Source organism: Rattus norvegicus, chromosome 3 (assembly GCF_021556685.1).
Source record: "Rattus norvegicus strain SHRSP/BbbUtx chromosome 3, alternate assembly SHRSP_T2T, whole genome shotgun sequence".
Lineage (NCBI taxonomy): Eukaryota > Metazoa > Chordata > Mammalia > Rodentia > Muridae > Rattus > Rattus norvegicus.
Window position 1 is genome coordinate 161,144,163 of NC_141536.1, and position 12,191 is coordinate 161,156,353.

Genomic DNA, 12,191 nt, shown 5'->3' on the forward strand with positions numbered 1-12,191 from the left:
AAAAAAAAAAGGTTTTATTTTTTCAGAAAAGGCCACCTAGAAAGGACCTTAGATTTTCACAGGACAAAGGTTGGGGGTTTGAAGACAACTCCAGGCCTAGGAGACTTTTGGAGACATCTAGAGCCCTCGGGATGGATTCTGACAGCCTCCTGTCCGCTGTCTACCCAAAGGTTTGTTTCTGTAGAAAGCTGTTGATATCTATCCACAGTCTTGAACTGGAACTAGCCATTTTCTCATCATTCATTCATTCATTCATTCATTCACTGACTCATTCATTTGTCCATATGCTTGGCAGAGCCTCTCAAAGTATCTCTCTACAAACCTAACTGAAATCTTAAAAGCTATGGGCGTGGTGACATATCTTTAATCAGAAGGGAGAGGCAGCCTCAAGGCCACCCTGGTCTACAGAGTGAATTCCAAGATAGCCAGGACTATAGCACAGAAAAAAAAAAAAAAAAAAAAACCTGTCTCAAAAAACAACAAAAACAAGACAAAAAACACAAAACCAAAAAACCCTGAAACCTCTCCCAAGCACCCCCGAAACTAACAACAACAACAATCTTAAAAGTAAGGCTTTAGCCAGGCACGGTGGCACACGCCTTTAGTCCCAACACACAGGAGGCAGAGGCGGGACATGTCTATGAGTTGGAAGCCCGCATGATCTGTATAATGTGATCCTGTCTCAGGACAAATTATTATTATAATCGAGTAAGTGTGAGAATGGTGTCTGTGTGTCTGTGTGTAGGGGTGTGAGTGTGTGTGTGTGTGTGTGTGTGTGTGTGTGGTATGTGTAGGTATGTTGGTGTGTGTGTAGGTGTGTGTGTGTGGTATGTGTAGGTATGTTGGTGTGTGTGTGTGTGGTATATGTAGGTATGTTGGTGTGTGTGTAGGGGTGTGTGTGAGTGTGTGTGTGTATGTAGGTATGTTGGTGTGTGTGTGTGTGTGTGGTATGTGTAGGTATGTTGGTGTGTGTGTAGGGGTGTGGTATGTATAGGTATGTTGGTGTGTATGTAGGGGTGTGTGTGAGTGTGTGTGTGTGGTATGTGTAGGGGTGTGTGTGTGTGTGTGTGTGTGTAGGGGTGTGTGTGTGTGTGTGTACCGGAGAGCACATGTGTGTCACAGATCAGAAGACAGCTTCGTGGAACTGGTTCTCTCCTTCCAACTGTATGTGGATTTCAGGGTTCAACCTCAGAGCATAGGGTTATGTGTCCCCACAGAACTTATTTAAAGACAAAAGACCAATGAAACCAATGATTTGAGAGAAGGCAATAATGCAGGAAGAGACGAGTCTGGCTTTAGGGATGCTGGGATGGGTGTAATGTCAGGTTCCCCTCTCTCCCTCTTTTTCAAGCTGTTGACAATGTACCAGCAGCCACGAGGCTACCTGGGCCTCCTGACACCAGCACAAGGGCCCAGGGCTATTGACCTGTGAGTCACTGGCTCAGGTGGGTCATGTGTCTCTCTCTGAATCCTGGAGCCAGAGATCTTACAGGCTTAGGCACTTCTTGTTCTCCATGAGCTTCGAGAACACTGGGGCACAGGGCAGATTAACAGATGAGAAATGGAGGGGAACGGCAAAGAGGGAGAGGGTTGAGTGGGCACTGGACTCAGAACCAGACTTCCCTGTAATGACTGTACTCAGCACCTCAGGCCTGGGGTCTAGGGCAGAACTGAGGCCCTCTTAGGCCCCCAGGGAGCTTGCGTTCCTAGAGAACTCTGACTGAAGACTCTTTCCTCCATCCCACTGGAAATGTGGAGAAGAACCTCCTCCTTTCTGCCCCCCTCCTCCAGCCCCCACCCCAGTCCTGCCAGGGAAAGGAATGAAGTTACCTGCCATTGTTCCTGCGACACTTCCTGAGGACAACAAAGGGCCCTTTTACCAGGGGAAGTGCAGCAGGCCAAAGCTTCACAGTTTGGAAGTCACCGAATTTGGCTGTGTCGGTGCCAGATGGGAGCCACCCAACAGGCCATGTTCAGAGCTGGAGACAAAAGGCAGGCTGTACAGAAAGCACATATACGGCCAGTCTTTCATGTGTCCTGCGCTAAAGTACATAGCATTGAGTACTGGGAAACAGCACACGTGGAAGGTTCTGGAAGGATCAGCGGACATGGGAGCCCAGTCCCTGCTGGGTTACGTCTCTCTTCTGCTGGGTCCACTTAGCCGTGAGCCAAGGGAAACGGAGATGAGAAGACTTCTGACTCGGCCTCTGCCTCTCAGCAGAGAGTTCCAGGCAGAGGAGGCAGAGAGCACGCTAGAACGAGGGACCAGCAGTGAGAGGGAGCTGAACAGGGGCAGAAGGCAAGAGATGAAGCTACAGTTGGGGCTGGGACCAAGCTTGAGAGAGTGTGGCGGTCTAGGAGATTGGTTCTAACTTATCCTGAATCCCTGGTGTCCCAGGGCCCTACTGGTAGGGTAGGAGCTGGTCTGCCCGAGGCGGCCCTAAAACAGCAGATGTTCTAGCCTTATAATGTCCCAAGATGGGGGTTCAGCCACATCCCTAATGGCTCTAGGGGAAGGTCCTTTAGCGCTTCGTACAGTTCTTGATGGTTTGCGGAGATCCTCGGTGTTCCTTAGCTTACCTGACATCCCTCAGCCCTCTGCCCACCCACCCCATCTCCTTCCTGTCAGCGTGTGACATCTTGTCCTATAAGGATTATCAGTCATTTCATGTGACGTTTGTTCTGGCTAGGCATGACCTTACTTTGATTTCACCCGTGAAGGTTCCTTCCAAACAAGATCACCCTCTAGCTGGACTCAAGACAGTGGCTAGACACACTCGGGACGAGTATTCCCCTATGGAAGGGACTACGTCAGCATGAGGAAAAACTTAGAGAGCTACGGTAGGCACCCGAGGAGATAGAGGCTGGAGAGCAGGGAGGGTGAGGATGTGGGGGTCGGGGGAGGCCAGGGATGGAGACTGAAGGTGTTCCCGTGGGGAAACAAAAAAAGGACCGGGGGATGACTAGGATGCCAGCTGAGTAAAGGGTACATTCTAGAACCTTCCCTAGGAGGCTGGTAGCTTCTGAGCCTGGTCATCAAGCGACACAGTTTTGTAAGGCTCAGGACGTGACAGAAAAGTCTGGGGAGGGAAGCAGAAGGCTGGAACCTACGCGCATGCCAGGAACTCGCCCCTGGCAGCAGGAGGATAGCCAGGGACAGACACTCCAAACCTCTTGGCTCAGCGCGTGGGCACCCCCCAGAATTGCTGATGGCTGGCCTAGAGTAAATACCCCTCCCTGTGAGCTCACACTTCAATTAGGCCTCTGCTCCCTGCAGTCTGGTCCCTCGCTCTCTGCTGCCGTCCTGGGTGCTGCCTAGTTGGTCTATTGATGCTCAGGACAGGATAGGGGTCTCTATCCCGAAATGCTAAGGGGGTGGGGGTGGGGGTGGGGGTGGGGGACCTCAGCTTTTGTCAGAGGTCGTGCCCTGTGGATTGCCTGCACAGCCCAGATGAAGAGCAGGAAACCAGGGCTGCATGCTTCTGAAAACTCCCACGAGAACCTGGGAGATTAAACAGAAACGTACTCACTGAAGGTTCCAGAAGCCAGGCATCTGAAGTCAGTGTCCTGGGCTTAAAAACGGGTACCCTACTCTCCCTGGGGGGTGGGGGTGGGGAATCTCCATGCTCCTTTCCACTCTTTCAAAGGCAGCATCTTTACCCACACTGCTAGAAGATGCTGAGTCATCGCCTCTTATCATACGTGTTCAGACATGTGAGTGTCTGAGGGCACACAGATAAAATCAGAAGCTTCCCACTTTCCACCCCTCCCCACTCCTTTCTGTTGGGCACTGGGTCCCATGTCATAACTCAAGCTGGCCACAGACTCACGATCCTCTGGAGCTCGGGGTGGCAGGTGGCACCACCATACCCGCCTCCACGTCTGTGCTATCTTTCTTTTTCTCCTGGGTTACACTGGTTAGCGAGGAGCTCACGATGTAGGTAAAGCTGTCCTTGAACCGCAGCAATCCCCTTTGTACTACCGTGGTCAGCTCCCCCTCAACACTGAGTCACATTTACAAAGGGTGTCCCCATTGCGGTTTGTGGTGTGGGAACTCAAGAGCAGGCACCTCTCGGATAAACTCTGATGAAGACTGACTTCCTTTCAGTGTGATGTCAGGTTCTGGGAGGTAGGACCGGGCTTGTCTACGGGGCCTGCATTCTGTCCAGACAAAACCCTTAGAGGCTGTATAGACAAGGTGTAACCCATACTGCAGCTGTGTTTCCTCATACGTGAACACTGTCTTTTAAAATGTGTGTGTGTGTGTGTGTGTGTATGTATGTATGTATGTATGTGTATGTGTGTGTCTGTGTGTGCACATGTGTATATGTGTTTGTGTGTTTGTATGTGTATATATGTCTTTGTGTGTATGCATATATGTGAGTGTATATGTATGCCTGTGTGCATGTGTCTCTGTGTGTCTGTGTGTGCACATGTGTATATGTGTCTGTGTGTCTATATGTGTATACATACATGTCTGTGTGTCTCTGTTTGTGTATATGTATGTGTGTGAGTATATATGTGTGCCTGTGTGTATGTGCATGTGTAGGTATATGTATATCTGTGTGTGTCTATGTGTATATGTGTGTGTGTGTCTGTGTGTCTGTGTCTGTGTAAAGTAGAATCTGGGCAGTTCTCTCCTTCCCCGCTGTGGATCCTGGGGATTAAATTCAGGCCTTTAGGGTTGGCAGTGAGCATCTTTACCAGCTGAGCCGTCTCCCCGGCTCTTGGGATTTGCTCCATTTGTTTGATTGGCTTGGGTCTTGAGTAGCTTCAGCTGTTCTTGTACTTGGCTACATAGCTGAGGGGGACTCTGAACTCCGGTCCTCCTGTCTCCACCTCCTAGAACTGGCATGAGAGCTGTGCACCAGCAACTCTGATCTCTGCTTCTGATAAAGCGTGGCACAAAGACCTTTTCTTTTACATTTATGTGTGTGTACATGTGTGCCTGCATTTGTGCATGCTTGTGTGTTTGTGAGAAAGTCAGAAAACAACTTTCAAGAATCAGTTCTCTCTTTCTACCATGAGACTTGTGGTGATTGAACTCAGGTCACGGGTCAGTATGCAGACCAAGCTGCCTTCGAACGTGAAGCCCTCCTGTCTCCGATATGGGGTTACAGATATGAACTACCAGAGCAAGTACCTATACTCCCTGGGCCATCTGAGCTGCCCAGGTCTTTTAAAAAAAATTTCAAAGGTGTTTTTAATGAATTTTAAATATTATGTGTGTGTCTCTGTGTGCACCCCAAATGGATGCAGGTGACTGCGGGGTCCAGAAAAGGGTGTGGGGTCCCATGGAACTGGAGCTACAGGTGGTTAGGAACTGCCTGATGCAGGTACTGGGAGTCAAACTCAGAAATGAACTCTCTCGAAGTGGAAGCGTTCTCAACTTCCATTAAGATGAGCCATTTCTCCGGGCCATTTAGGGTCCCAGGCTTCCTTGGGGCTGCAGACCACAGGTTTGTTTCCTAGCCAATGAGGTCCCAGCATTTCTGTGTCCTCTTTATGATATTTTTTTCTTTTTCTTTTTTGGGGTCTGCTGACCTGGCAGGGGCCTGTTGGCATGGCTTTGTGCCAACATCTCAGAGATACTCGAGTGGTGCGTCCCACATGCTACACCTACAACTTGCTTTTTTAGTGATTCTCTGTTATGAATAAAAACAGCCAATTACTGAGCAAGGTGCTATGCTGGCCACTTAACATACTTTGTTCCCAGACTTCGCAGCAATTACTATACCAAGTCAGCGTCCTACAGGGAGAGCCCTCTGAGCGTCGCCACTGTGACCTTTGGTCACAGCTAAGGAGCCCGGGGCACAGACAGATGGGTGGAACCTACTCACACCTCAAAGCCAGTTGTGGGACTCAGCTAGCTTTGTGTGTGTGTGTGTGTGTGTGTGTGTGTGTGTGTGTGTGTGTGTGCGCGCGCGCGCGCGTGCGTGTGCGTGCGTGCCCACTTTGTCTGTCTTTTCCTTAGTAACTACCAGGGATGTGGTGCTGTGTTGGATGGAAAGGGGCAGCTTGTGTTGCAGTGAGGCTCAATCTCAGCGGAGTGATGTTTCTTTCTTTGGTCAGAGATTTAGGTCCTTTCTTTCCTTCGCCTTAAACAACAACAACAACAACAAAAAAAAAAAGAGGTTGGGTGTGGTGACACTCACCCATAATTCCAGTAGTCAGGAGGCAGAGGCACGGGAACCAGGGCTTCAAGGTCATCCTTGGCTCTCTAGTGAATTGGAGGCCAGCCTGGCCCACGTGAGACCCTGCTTGACAAAACAACAAAACCCCCAAACAACTCCCAAACAACAAGGTCCTTATACGGATATCAGTGCAATGCGCCCCCACCCCAGCATCCAGTCTGGCAAGTTATCGATACAAGTTATCACTATGTATCACCGTTACACAGATGTCAGTGCAATGTGCCCCCTCCACTTCCCACCCCCAGCCCAGCATCCAGGCTAGCAAGTCATCGATACAAGTTATCCTGCGTATTGCTACCTGGAGGCAACTGTCCACACTGGAGCCTCATTGTCTTTCTTAAAACCCTTCTCATGCATAATTCAGTTTCCTCCTGTGTTATTAATATTGTCTTTTACTTAAACTTATTATTTCAGAAACAAGCATCCTATGTACTTTGAAAGTTGGGATAGCTATTTCTAGATGATGATGGTGATGATGATGATGGTGGTGATGATGATGATGATGGCGACGACGACAACAATGATGACGGTTTAGTGTTTTGAGACAGGGTTTCTCCACGTATCCCTGGCTTGTCCTGGAACTCACTCTGTAAACCAGACTGGCCTTGAACTCAGAGATCCACCTGCCTCTGCCACCCAAGTGTTGGGATTCAAACCATGCACAACTATTGCCCAGTTTCTAGATTATCGTAATAAGTATGCCATACACACGAAATTAAATTTAGAAAATAGCTTTATTGCTTGAATTCTGTGGTGAAAATACCCTTGAAGCTGACTAGAGCTTACTAATTTTTCTCTCTCCATACTAGGGATGGGGGATGGAAGACAGGGCCTCCTACCTGCTGGGCAATCTCTCTGTCACTAAACTATACCCTGGACCCAAAGTTTACTCTCTAGACCTCACTCCTGGCAGCACAGTACTTCTTAAAGCCTGGTACTCATTACACAGTGTCCTGATTTTCCACCTTTCCAGCTGTCGTGGGAGACACACCCTTGCTCTCCTGTTCCTCCTCTTCCCCGCCTCTCTCCACCTCTAAGGTCTCTCTATGTAGCCTTGGCTGGCCTGGCTGGCTCACTCTGGACCGGCTGACCTTGACCTCACGTAAGCTGTGTCCTTTGTTCCTGCCTCTGTCTCAGGCCTGAGAGTGGGGAGAACAAGAGCAGGAGCAGACAGCTGGTGCCAGTCCCAGTGCCAGGTGTGGGACCCAGGAGAGGTAACCAGAGAACCAGGCGGCCTGGGCTGGATGGGGGATCATGTGACCATCGTACTGCAAGGACCTGGAGAAGGAGTACTCTCTGCTCTCTCTGTTCGGTCAGCAGCCTTTGGGCCACTTTTCTACCGTCAAAGAGGTCAACATGATGCAGGCAGTTACATCAACAGGAACCTGGTGTGGCCAGAAGGTCACAGACACGGTGACATACAGAAAGAGGAACACAGTCTCTCCAAGTTCCTGACTCACTTGGTCGTGTTCTTGTGACCCCCACCACCACCACGTACACATTCAGACTCTGCAAGATTCATAGCCTGCTGTGTCCCCTCCTCCAAGGCTCTGGCTGACTCCGGGCTCCTCTGAGCCTCCCCTAATATCACCTCTGGGAGAGATCTTCCTCACCAGCAAGCCTGCCCTGCTAGAGTTTATTCACATGTGATGAATGTATTCGGTCCTTGTATGTCTATCCTCAGACTCGCCCCTCTGTGCAGAGGGGAAGAACTAAGCTGAATGCCAGTGAATGAAGAGAAGAAGGAAAACATACAAGAATAGTGAGGCTCAGGCTCACCCAGCTGTTAGCAGCTGGGGTCACCGGACCAGGCACTCTCCACACACAACAGTGATGCAAGACTTTCTAGACCATCTGACAGTCAGCTGGTCACCCGCCGTGTCCCCGAAGACTCCTTAACTGAGGAAGATGGCAGCAAAGACTTGTAGATGATTCTCCAACTGTCCGCATAATTGAAATGGTGAATGACCTGGGCGTGGCAGAGTCTGGAACCTTCTAGAAGACCAGGCCTTGAGCAGATGCTGGCTTCAGGGATGCCGGGCACGGAGCCCTGTTCTGCTGAATGCTTTCCCATGAGGTTACAGAATGGGTCAGGAGAGTGTCTTGGCCATGTGTCTGCGTGGTGTAGAAGGCAGCTGGTTTGAAGCACAACATGTTTTGCTGGTTTTGCTTGTGATATATAAGAGCCCAGCCGGCAGTGGTTGGGCAGGGGTTGGCTTGTCTATGGGCAATCCCCTCTCACTTGGGCATGTTGGCATCCCATAAATCTCAGGCAGAGACTGGCACTCTTGTAGGGTATAGATATCCCAGACTAGGGACCCGGCGAGCCTTCTGTGAGGCACCTTAGATTTGGGCTGGAGATGCCACGTTGGCTTGGACAGGTGGGCTTGGTGCAGACTTCAGGGCCAGCTGCTGGCCAGGCAGAGGGTTTGAGCACGCTTCTCTCTCTCTCTCTCTCTCTCTCTCTCTCTCTCTCTCTCTCTCTCTCTCTTTCTCTGCTTCTCTGTTCCTTTGTCTCTTCACCTCCTGTCTGTCTCTTTGATTCTTTTTCTCTGTCTTTGCCCCATCCTTTTTCCATCTCTCTCTTATTTCTTTGTTTCTCTCTGTATCGTTGTCTCTCCTTTTTCTCTCTATCCTTCTCTATCTCTCTCCTTTCTTGGTCTTAACTCTTTCCAGCTTTGCCACTCATCCTCCTCTTCCATCGGCCCCTGTCCTCTCTGTCTCTCTCTGTGCCTCTCTCTGTCTCTCTCTCTGTGTCTCTGTCTCTATCTCTCTCTGTCTCTCTCTGTGTCTCTGTCTCTATCTCTCTCTGTCTCTCTCTGTCTCTCTCTCTGTGTCTCTGTCTCTATCTCTCTCTGTCTCTCTCTGTCTCTCTGTGTCTCTGTCTCTATCTCTCTCTGTCTCTCTCTGTGTCTCTGTCTCTCTCTGTCTCTCTCTCTGTGTCTCTGTCTCTGTCTCTCTCTGTCTCTCTCTCTCTCGTGTGTGTATGTGTGTGTTCTCTGTGTATCTCTCTCTGTCTCTCTGTCCCTCTCTCTCTCCTCTGTGTCCCTGTCTCTGTGTCTTTGTCTATCTGTCTATTTCTTTCTCTCCTCTCTTTTGCCTTCCCTCTTTTCCTTTTGTCTCTACCCCTCCTTCTCTGGCTTCTCTCTCTCTCTCTCTCTCTCTCTCTCTCTCTCTCTCTCTCTCTCCCTCCCTCCCTCCCTCCATCCCTCTCCCTCTCCCTCTCCCTCTCTCCCCTGTGAGTCATGGCATCTTACTTACTGACTTGTTGGTTTTTAAGAAGACAGGGAGTAAACTGATCTTGTTGGGAACAGATGTTGGGCTCTTTGTCACGCTTTTTTTTTTTTTTTTAAACCAAAACACCCAAATTTATTTTAAAAAATTCCAAGGCAAGACTTTCAACTCCTCGAAGAGATTAAGTTTTGTCTCTGCTGCATTTTTCCCAAAGGTCACACGAAGATTTGCGAAATGTCGGGGTGCCCGTTGTAAATGTAGCCCGTTCCTGTTTAGGATTTAGGGAAAGGCAGGTTAGGTCCCCATCTATGGTTCATTCACGAATTCACTCATTTATTCATTCATGAAACTGCAGGAGCCAGATGCATGTCTGACTGCTCTAGGCTGCTAGCTGCTGTCTCTCAGGGAATCAAAATTCTCAGAGCTGAGTTGGAACTCGCAAAGAAACAGGTGTGTGCTGGAGGGGTGGGACATCAAGGAGGAAGTCCCAAAGAGGCCTCCTGAGCTCAGACCTGCGTGACCGTGACTGGAGAGCCAAGTAGAAGAGAGGAGCTCAGTTTCTAGACTTTGGGGATGGCACACATAAGGAGCAGGTGGATCTGTTTCAGGGACAGACCATAGCTTCCAGCCATGGGAGATGAATTCCCAGTCTGGGGACCCTGACACCCTTGCTCCGGTTTGAACTACTGATACTGTGAGAGTTCTGGCTGTGGCTGCACTGATTCAGGTCTTGTGTTCTCTCTGCTGGGTTGTAAAATTCTAAGTAGACAAAGACAGGAGCTGGTAGTCCTAAAGAGACTCTGGTAGCACAGGAAGGGGGTTAGGGAGAAAAGACCCACAACATTAGGGTTCCTACCTGAACTGCTTGTGTTCTACAAGGGTGTGCCCTGCTCTGACACTCTGGGAAGCCGTGGATTCCTCACTTCCCCCTGACATCACTGCTGACACACCCGAGCCACTTGAGACAAAGTATCTTTGAAAGCTGGAGTTCAGGGTCAGATCTTAGTGGGTTCCCTGAACTGGCTAGAAACAAAATCCTCTTTATCACCGTACCTAAGAGGATGTCCTAATGGTGGGCAGGGGACACAGCTGCCACCATCCTCAGCCTGCCTATCTCACAAGCACTCAGGCCCTGAGGAAGGAGGGTGCGAACTCATTTACAGATTCACACCTTTGTCTGCACATACCACAGAGCATCCAAGTCCATAACCTGCATTCCAGTGTCCCTTTCCGCCTCCTCCCTTCCTTATTCCCTCCACTTTTCTCTCCCTCCACCTTTCTTTCTTTTCTTCCTTGCTCCCTCAGATGAAGCCCAGGGCCTCACATGTGCTATGCAAGTTTGCCACCATTGAGCCTTAAATGTTTGTACTCCCTCTGCTCTTCAGCATAAAGGCTGAGCTTGCTGGGGGCACACTTGTAATTCTAATACTCAGGAGACTGAGGCAGGAGGATTGCAAGTTAGTTCAAGGGTGGACTGTGAAGTCAAACTACAAAAGGATGGGTATCCAGGAAAGCTTGAAGATTTGAATTTTGCTTTTCAGGATGCCTTTCTAGAAGGGGAGAAGTGTCAAGCAGGCACGAGCAGCCATCGCTCTGCACATGAGTGCTTCCAGGAAGGGGTGAGGCTTTGAATCCAGGCTGATCTAATCCCAAGGCTTTGCTCTTAACCACTTACATAGAACTCTGTAAAATGTGGTGAGTGCAGGAGCCACTTAAGAGATCAGTCTCGGGTTGGGGATTTAGCTCAGTGGTAGAGCGCTTGCCTAGCAACCGCAAGGCCCTGGGTTCGGTCCCCAGCTCCGAAAAAAAAGAAAAAAAAAAAGATCAGTCTCCTATGTAGAGACTACCGGAGATCCACCATTTTCCTTACCTACTCTTGCTTGTGTCCTAACTTGAGGTGCTGTGAATTGTTGATCCCAATTTGTCACTCAAGCTACTCAAAGCATTCCTGCCACTTTTAAAAACTGATGCATTCAATTTTTTAAATTGTATGTGTGTTGATGTGCCTTCATGTGTATCTGTGTACTATGTGTGTGCAGTTCCTGTGGAGGTCAAAAGAGAGCATAGAATGGTCTATAACTGGAATTACAGAAAGTTGTGAACCACCATGTGGGTACTGGGAACTGAAGCTGGGTCCTCTACAAGTGCAGCTAGAGCTCTAACCACTGGGATATAGCTTCTCATTCATTTTTTTTTTTTCTGATAGTACAAGGCTGTCCTGCCGTATGTAACTTGTACATGGATCTCGGGACAAGGGACAGCCATAATCTGAGTGTCCCTATCCCACTAGGATCAGCCAAGTCCTTGAAATACCCGTTACATCTCTTTCATCTCTCAGAGTTGCTAGGGATTGCCATGTTGGTGTTGCATGAGGTCAGCTCTCACTGGCCACTGTTAACAACTGCACCTCTTACTTAGTGTTCCAGATATATGCTGGAGCGATTGTTTCCCAAAATATAGGGTCTAAAACCCAAAGCTCATTAGATGAGACTCTTCATTAGATGGACTCTTTGGGACAACTCTTTGAGTAAGGCTCAACCGATCAACTCTTCTGTTCCTGTAGCATCAGTTGAGATCACGAATGGTACCCATTATGCAGATGGGCTAGACTGAGGGCACCAGGAATTACCTTGACATATGCGGCAACTAAGTGGGCGTGGCCAGAAGGCCAACCACAGTGTGGTATTGCACGTTGGTGTCCTCTCTCAGGGTACTGGGACTCCTCTTATGACACATATCTTTCCCAAGGGTGGACATGTGAAA